This window comes from Grammomys surdaster, unplaced genomic scaffold, assembly GCF_004785775.1.
Source record: "Grammomys surdaster isolate TR1022 unplaced genomic scaffold, NIH_TR_1.0 235, whole genome shotgun sequence".
Classification (NCBI taxonomy): domain Eukaryota; kingdom Metazoa; phylum Chordata; class Mammalia; order Rodentia; family Muridae; genus Grammomys; species Grammomys surdaster.
In genome coordinates this window covers 1,514,923-1,524,672 of record NW_021604680.1, presented here as the reverse complement: position 1 = coordinate 1,524,672, position 9,750 = coordinate 1,514,923, and the positions used below count along the sequence as shown (strand labels likewise).

Genomic DNA, 9,750 nt, shown 5'->3' with positions numbered 1-9,750 from the left:
TAATATAATATAATATAATATAATATAATATAATATAATATAATATAATTATTGTAATTATATTATATTATAGGTTCAGGTAGAGACACACACAGCTAAACAGTGGATGGAGCTTGGGGACTTTTATGAAAGAATAGGAAGAAGGATTGTGAACCTCAAAGGGGATAAGAACTCCACAGGAAAACCAACAGAGTCAACTAACCTGGATCTGTGTGGCCCTCAGAGGCTGAATCATGAAACAAAGAAGATACATGGGCTAGACCTAGGCCTCCTCTCACATATAGAGCAAATGCAGTTGTACAGCTTTGTCTTCATGTGGGTCTGGAACAACTGGAACATGGCTTTCCCAAAAGCTGTTGCCTGTCTGTGGGATATATTCTTTTAGCTGGGTTGCCTTGTCTGACCTCAATGGGTGAGAAAAAGCCTAGCTTCACCTATTATTTTTTAGCATGGGTTCTGTGATACTCAAGTCCTCATACATGTATGTAAGTACTCCATTCACAGAACCATTCCCAACCTTGTGAATTTCGGTTTTGGTCATTCTAAGAAATATTGAAGGAGATTGTTATTTTTTTTTAATATTTACTCTATTATGAAAACTTTATATGTCAGTGTAAATAGGTACCAAAGCATGCTTCCTGATTAAAATATTTCAATACATTTAATTTTACTATGAGATTAATATTACTATTTTAAAGTGTGTATTAAATATATTTAGTTAAAAGTAAACATAAATAATATGTAGCCTTATCAGATGGTACTTACTATGGGTAAGTACTTACCCTAGTAAACTAAAATAGTTACATTTAACAAGTGTCTAATTCAAAGTGAACTAAATACAATGTTGAATATTTAGCTATATTTTAATCATACTTTGATATTAATTTTTTTGAAAATAGAGCTTGATATAGAGAACTGAATTATTTCAATTTTAAAAGACCTTATTTTATAAAATCTGATTAGTATCATAAACTTGTTCTTGATTTAAAAATAGTGGAGTGCCAGGACTAGGCTATCAGAATGGTTCACTTGGAAAAGTATTTGCCTCAGAAACATAAGGGCAGGAGTTCACATCCCTAGAACCCATGTACATGCCAGCAGAATCTGGCAGCTGCCTATAGTTTCAGCATTCAAGAGGCATAGACAGGCCATGCCTATAGAAAATTGGCTAGCAGGACTAGTCAAATAGCAAGTTTATGGTCTAGAAGAGAGCTGACTCCAACATGTAAGGTAAAAAGGAACTAAGAAATACCAGCTAGAGTTTCCTTTCTGTTCCTTTGATAAAAACAATATGACCAAAAGCAACTTAGGGAAGGGAGGGTTTATTCAAGCTTCCAGATTATAATTTGTCATTGAAGCAAGCCTGGGCAGGAATTCAAGCAGAAATCTGAAGGCAGGCTGCTTGCTATCACATTAACTCTAACCAAAGATCTCACTCACTGCCAAGGAATTATAATAGAAACAATGGAGGAGTAGAATGTTGACTGATGATTTTGTTATAGCCTTAAGAAGCTTTTTAATACAGTCTGGGACCACCTGTCCAGGAGATAATGTTGTTTAGAGTGTACTGGCCCTTCTACATCTATTAACAATCAGAAAAAAAAAACACATAGACATGCTCTTAGACACAATCTACTCAATCACTCAAAAATCTTTTCTTGCATGATTCACTATGTCAGATTGATGGTTAAAGCTACCTGGGACAACATTGGTGTCAACTTTGGGCCTCCTTACACATAAACAAGTTCATGAAAGTCTACAAACATTCACACACACACACACACGAACACACACACACACACACAAACACACACACATACACACACGTATATGTGTATACACATGTATATGTGTGTGTATGTGTGTGTGTATGCATGTAAGTACAGTATATCAATTGTCCTTTTCGCATTCATGCCAACTTCTCTCAACTGTACATTATATAGATGTATTAGGCTATCTTATATTTTTCTATTTTGATTTACCCTTGGATTCTGAAATAAATTTTAGTCAGTTACTGAATTATTGATACTTTTAACCTTCAAACAGATTTAATTTGTTAACAGTTTATGATTTTGAATATCTATCACTTCTGATTCATAGATTTTATTTTATTCTTGTAGTTGATTTCATGCTTTGTGTGTTACAAGGTTGCTATTATAATTATATCCATAACAAAAAGTCAGAGACATAATCTATTTGTAAAGGCCAGATGTTAGATAACAATATAGATGTATTTCCTTATTTGTCTGGTAGAGGCAAAAGAAAACTTGCTTATATACAGAACATGATTGCTTTTCTTCTCATTGTTCCCAAATTATACTGTATATCAGTTGTTTATTTAATCTTTACAACATATTAGGATATTGTGGAGAATCACTATTATGTCATTTTATACCAAAAACTTGAATATCTGTGGATGCTATGCAGAATATTCTGGAACTGAGCCCTTAGGATGCCAATGTGCAGTACTATTCTAAAATGAAAAAAAAATTTCCATCATAGCACAGTGGAAAGACTATTGACGTAAATGTCTAATACTGGTTTTTGATTAATCTTATAAATTAGTACCTAATTTTATTAACCTAATTTTATATATATATATATATATATATATATATATATATATATATATATGTAACATAACATAACAAAGTAAAGTCTGAATTATAACCTTTTTTCACAAAATAGATCTGTGGAATTTGAGAGCAAATTCCATAGTTTTTCACTATGTGAAAACTAGTGGCATAGTTTTCTCACCATCATACTGTAAGAAAAGGAAAATACATGAGTCCTATCCCAACTCAACTGAATCCAACAATCATGCTCACTGCTTCTATAATAGCTGCTGGATTCTTTATCAAAGCTGGGAGAGGGATAGAGCAGTAAGAAAATGTTTTAGAAGCAAACCAGCCAGAACAGACATGCCAGCTACAACACTTGATTTATACCTTTGGCATCTATGGATGATACCTGTCTTGCAGTATTACATAGAAAACCAGAGTAGAGGTCCATGTTGAGAAGAGCTTTGTCACTGTAGAACAGAAAGCTATGAATGAAATAGGGAGGTCCTATTTTTATTGCAGGAAGAAACACATGTTGAGACATTTTAATACAGTTCAAGATCAACTTCCCAAGACAATTACTCTCATCTCTATTCAAATTGTATGACACCATGTCAGAATTTTCTAGAAATTCCTTATCCACCTATAGAGAAGCTAAGGGTCTAAATTTAGGCCAGTTACCTCTCTGTTAGATATTGACTGGTGACAGTGTCTCTGTAATGATTAGTTATACACATCTTTTTCTGGCCTGATAGGAAGCCTAGGAACTCTACCTCAGATGAGAGTGTGTGAGAAAGGAGACTGACTCTTTTTCTCTCTTAGTTAGATCACAAACTGAGAAGACTGAACAGAAGCTGTAGTCATGAAGCTGGGATGCAGAAACTAGAACTCCTCCTCTGGTTTAGTGTGCAATGGACTGGCAGTACTTTCCAGTCACAAGGCTTCATCCTTTCTTGGGGAAGAGCAATCTAAGGCTCTAGGGCAGTGGGAATCCTGGCTCTCTCTTGTGCTCTTTCTACATGTCTAAGTCACCTAGACACCTTTGCCAGTGGCATTGCTAAACACATAACTGAGCAGTTTTATCTGATGAATATACAATGGGTTTCTGGAAGGTTTTAAAAATTAACCAAAGCTGCAAGCTATTAATTCAGAGCACTTAACAAATAATCAATGTTTCTGTAATGATTCAAGAGCACCCCTTGTATATTAGGCACTGTTCTAGAAACTTTACATGTGATTACTCAAAATAGGTATAAATGCTGCTTATAAAGAGTTGATGGTTTTAACAGATGACTCAGTTGGATAAGTGCTCACTTCACATATAATTATCTGAGTCCATCACCCCTGGAAAAACCTAGGACTGTTAATGTACACAGTAACCCAAGCATTGGGGGGGGGGGTGGCAAATGGAATCAATAGTATCCCTGGCCCATGCTGGCAATATAACCTAACCAGAATCAAACACATTTTGCCTTGAAGAGTTACAGGCTCAGTTACTCATTCTCAAGCATCAGCTTGAAAGTTAATCCAGCAATTATCATTGTAATCAGATCTCTGGGATCACTGGGATGTACCAGCTTACCTGGTTCTCTATTTTGTAGAAAGCACATGGGGTTCTTCTCACCTACCATGACCACAGGACAAAGTTACACAATGAACCTATTTCTGCATATCTGTATCACCTATTATTTGCTTATTTGTTATTTGTATTTCTTTGCATATGGCCATATGCATCTGCAAACATATGTGTGTAAATATATGTACATAGTTTTCTCTTTAGAAAATCCTAATGAATACAGACTATTTTTGCATCTACCTGCAATTTTCTTACAATAGTTCCATTTCCTTCAGTTCTTCAAGACTTCACATTTCTTAAATAACTTTTCTGTCTTCTTACTTCTCGTCTTAATGAGTTGGTGTTCCTTGATGTGGCTATTCTACATTTCTATGAGAGCTGTGACTTTTACTTGACCAACTATCATACTCTAACAGATATTTGTTGCTTTGCATTTTTATGCCATTTTTCTAGAAACGAAAACTTATGAATTTATCTTAATCACCAATCTCTAAGAGTTCAAATCTAGTTCAGAGAAGGTAGCTAAATTTGAGTGAATGTGTTTATATATACACATATATCAAAACTTGTGCTTAGATATTTAGAAGACATGTGATTTTGTATTGAGTAGATACATGGAGAGAAAGGAATGTAGTTAACACCTAAACAGGTTGCTACAATTGTATTCTATTACACTACACTACACTACACTACACTACACTACACTACACTACACTGGAGGGGCTGGGGACACAGCTCAGTTGGTTTAGTGCCTACTTAAGTCTTCATCCCCACCACTATATAATTCGTTTATGTCCATAAAAGCCTGTAATCAGAGCACAGAGGAGACAGAGGATGAAGGATAAGAAGTTCAGGGTCATCTTCAGCATCAATGGGAGATCCAGGCCAGCCTGAGCTGAAGACCCAGTTGCTGAAACAACAAAAGAATGCTGAGGCTTCAGTGCCACACTGTGGTGGCTTATTAATGGCAACTTGCTACTATACACTTGAATCTGATGATGATATAGAACATATGCTCACACATGCACACACCCAAAAGGGAGTTTGTGTCAACTAACTTGATTGTGCTAAACATTTTATGAAGTGGAAATTTCTGGTTTCTTTGGAGATTTAGGTTCTTGTCATGTGATGTTTTTCTGGAAGCTTTCTGATGAGAGGAGGATGTTTTCTAGAAGCAGACACGTGAGAGGATGTTTTGCTAAGGCAGACATGTGAGGATGTTTTGCTCAGGCAGACAATTGAGAGAGAATTGTGATGTTTGGAAAGAGCTTAAATTGAATCCAACAGACAGTGAATGACATTTTTGCATTGGTTCACCTTGCAATATTTTGATTGTCTTCACTGATGATGCTCTTACATTGTTTTGCCTGGCAAAACAACATTCATCTTTGCTTGTCATGACTTAGTAAAGAAAAACCTGCCAAAAAACTTCTTGAGGTTTTCTGGCTGCTTCTTGCCACTTTTACAGACTCATGCCAGTGCAGCAGAGTACTGGATCAAGCAGCTGCTACTGATTCATGTTTGGTGTTTACCAATTGGACGGGACTGCTGCTTCTGATTCTTGTTTAGTTTAGTGTTTTGGAGAGCATTGCTGATATCCTGATGACTAAGATTGGAATTACTCTCAAAGAACAATTTTTAGAAAGGGCCACATCTCCTTTGTGCTATTAATCATCTTTCTCTCCTACCTTTGGATGGTAGGCTAGAACAGGGGTTGAAGCATTTAAGAATTAAAGAAGGTTTTGCAAATTCTAAGCCTACAATTTTCCAATATGATCAAATGTCAAATCATTACACCGTGGAGTTTAATATATATAATTAATTTGGTATTTATGCTTCAATAACATTATGGAGAAAATAACAGCTAATAAGAATCATTCATGTTTATTTCTCTGTGCATTATTTAAGTTATGAGTATCCTGTGAATATATATCCACACATGCAAACATCTGGTGAGTGAATAGAGTGAGGGTGTAGGAGGAGATTTATTGATGAATTTCTAGCATGACCATGGCATTCTGCCTTGTGCTGAAGTTTTGTCACCTTGGAAATGTATGCAAAGGCAATGCATCTGTGGAAGATGCAGGGCTCTATGTGGCACATGGACTGCCTTTTCCACACTTTTTTCACATTCACTAAGTCTTCTGGTATGATTCACAGGTGAATTGTTTGCACCGAAGTCTTTATCTCTTAGTTGATTTCCAGAGAACCTAAAGTAACATGTACTCAAAATGATTCTCCCAATGTTGCTCTGGTGGCAGTGAATAGCCCTTGACTGCAACTGGGTCTGATACAGACACAAAAGTGTCCCTCCTTTTCATGAGTTTCCTATGATGAATTCCATTGCTTTTCTTTGCAAATTGGTCTTAAACAGCCCTGTTCCAGAGCTTTCAACAATGTGTGTGTATGTGTGTGTGTGTGTATGTGTGTGTGTGTCCTTGTCTATGTGCATGATGCCACTTGTCTAAAGAAACCTCATACTATAGGATATCATGGAATATCATAAAGCTAGATTTACAGACTTTATAAGTCATTAAAATTATACCACCATGTGACACATGGGTGACTGTCAGCTGCAGCGTTTTGTCATACTATATTTTCACAAGAACTAAGGGTCTCCCCACTCTCATGAATCATTGGCTGATTTGGTCCAAAAGAACAGTGGGAACAGGGGGTTCAGAAGCCTACTGAGTACATATGGTAAGTGACCACAACCAGACTGCTTGTCAATAGGCAGATTAACTTTACTTAGGGTAAATAAATGTTTATAAAGTTGAAGGGGACTGAAGGTAGGGACATCCAGGATGGAAAAGGTCATTGGCTGGAATTTAGGGTATCTGAAATGCTTCATGGGGAAAGCATTGGGAAGCATTTTGAGAATCTCAGGTACTGGCTGAACAGGTTTTGTTAGGAGAAAAGAAATTCATCCTATACACTAATTGAGGATACATGACATTCCTCAGGTAGAGGCATACGTATAGGCTTAGAATACCCCAGACAAGGTCAAAGAAGTAGAAACACTGTTAATGAAGGGAGACCTCTACTAGATGCCAGGTCCCAGAAAGTTTTCTAGTCAATGGTAAAGTTTGGCCTTAATTAGCAGTTTTCCCATAAAGAAGCATGTATGTGTATCATCCTAGTCTTCTGGTTTTTTCCTCAGCCCAAATCCTGTTTCATATGTGTGACAGTGATCAAAAAAGAGGCGCAAATCCCCTGCTGCTGTATCTTGCAGGTACTGGAACATCTGAGGATTATTCTTAGACACATGATGCAGCATTATATTCATAGAAGGGCTTCTCATGTATGTAATGTATATATGTTTATGTATGTGTATGTATACGTGTCAAAGGACAAGGTCATATGTCATTATTCAGACTCACCCACCGCTACTACCACTACTACCATTACTCCTAATTGTAATTATTATTATCATTATTATTATTATTATTATTATTATTATTTATAGAGGTAGCAACTATTATATAATTTTAAAATAATATACAATAATTATAATTATATTATATCATCATCAATATCATTATTATTTTGGAAATAGGGTTTCTCAATGGCCTAAAATTTCTGAAACTTACCAAGTTTTTTTCAACAGAGAGCCTGAATGATTTATCTGTTTCCTCCTTTCTAGAGCTGGGATTGCAGCTATGCACTACTATGTTGTGCCTGTAATTATGGGTACTGGGGTTTGAACTCATATGTTCTTGTTTGAAAGGCAAGTGTTGTACTGAGTCATCTTACTAGCCAGAAGGCCTCTTATTGCAGTGTTTTACTCATTCAGGAGATTTGTCCACAAAACCATTTTGAGGATTGGCTTACAGGGCTACCATGTGAGAAATAGCTGAGGATGTAACACATTCTCCCTGCTAACTCCTCCTTCAGTCATGGAAATGTGTTTGCTGATCCTTGGACTTCTGTGAGATATATGGGGAGGCACAGGTCTTTGATACCCATTCTTTATAAGATTCATTTTAGAGATTAAAAATTAGTCAAACGCTGGAGGAATGACACAGTTTTTAAAGTGCTTATTGTGGAAACATTAAGACTTCTGTTAGGACTCATTGGCACCATGTAAAAACTAAGGCCCAAATTTCTGAGTAAGAAATCCCGGCCCTCAGAAGGTGGAGAAAAGTTATACTTGACTGTCATTTAGCCAGGGAAGCTGAATCAGTGAGCCTCAATGTTTGATTTTGCTTTCTGCCACTATGATAAGGCACTGATAAAAAGCAACTTAGAGGAAAAACAATATTTGGCTTGCACTTCAAAGTAAATATCTTTGAGGGAAGTCAGGACAGAAATTCAAGCAGAAACACAGAGGCTGAAAATATGGAACACCACTCTTTGCTAGTTTAATCACAGGCTTCTATTTTGTTAATATTTATGAAATCACCTGTCCAGGAATGTGTGTGGCACACAGTGGATCTTGCCCTCCCAACAATTAATAATCAAGACAACCCTACTGGTTTATCTAAGCAGTCTGACAACTGATTGAAATCCTAGATGGCTCTAGTCTGTGTAAAGTTGAAGCTAAATAGGATATCCAGGATCAGGGAGAGACCCTGCATCAAAATAATATGGAGAGCAGTACTGGAAGACACTAAACACTGGACTTTGTCTTTCACAGAGATGTCTACAGGCATCTAAATTACATGCATAAATGCGAACATTTGAACATATCCTTGTGCCATAAGCACACAAAATAAAACAATAGAATAAAATAAGCTCATCTATGTGTGTGGAATAGTAGATGTAAAAAATACTGGATGTCCTACCTATTTCAGCTGGCCTTGTACTGATGGAGTCTATTTTGGAATGCCTGATATTCAATATCTCTGAAAAAATTTCATTCTATGCCATTTAACACCAATCAAGTCTCATTTTCATTTTTGAGATGGAAATGAAAAACAGGTAAAAACGAAGGGAGTTCTAACCTCTCCATGAGTTTTTTCTTGTTCAAACTCAGGGTCTACCCTGGCTATCAGTACTGTGGCATAGAAGGCTGAGTTGAGAGATTTAGCAAGATGTAGGGGGCACAATTTCTTTGTCTTAAATGAAGTTTTATTATAATTCTGTAGACAAACTGTTTGTACTTGAATAAGATTTTAGTCACTGTTACAGCCTGAGGCATAAACCTGAATCCAGAAAGATTGAATTAAAATTTTCAGTTATGTTCTCTAAAATGGTTTATTCTCCGACACAAGCAAATTAAAATAGTGTTCCAAGGAATTTTGAGATAGCTCAGTGAGTAAAGGCACTTGCTGCCAAGTCTGAGGACCAAAGTTCAATCCCCATGATATACATGATGGAAGAATAGAAATAAGTTCCACAATCTAGCCTCTGACCTACACATGGACATGATGGGATAGACCCACCCACTCACATGCACAAATATGCACACACTAATACCATAAATAATGTTTTCAAATGAAGTACAATTGCTGATTTCCCTAAAAATCCAAAGAGATACTGAAGAGAATGTGCAGTTGAGTTATGGCTCTGTTGGTAAAAGAGATGACAACTAAAAATGGGTTACTTCTAGTACTTTGGAGAATAGAGCTCTGGTGCTGGATTCAGGTTGTCTGGGCTGGGATCTTCTGCTTT

The 9,750-nt window shown here is 36.4% G+C and overlaps 1 protein-coding gene across 3 annotated transcripts in view; it reads left to right on the top strand.

Moving 5' to 3' along the window:
* The window catches only part of LOC114626443 (contactin-associated protein like 5-1), an 867,232-nt gene that overhangs the window by 201,271 nt on the left and 656,211 nt on the right, over positions 1-9,750 (top strand). The gene's annotated exons all lie outside the window — the stretch shown is intronic.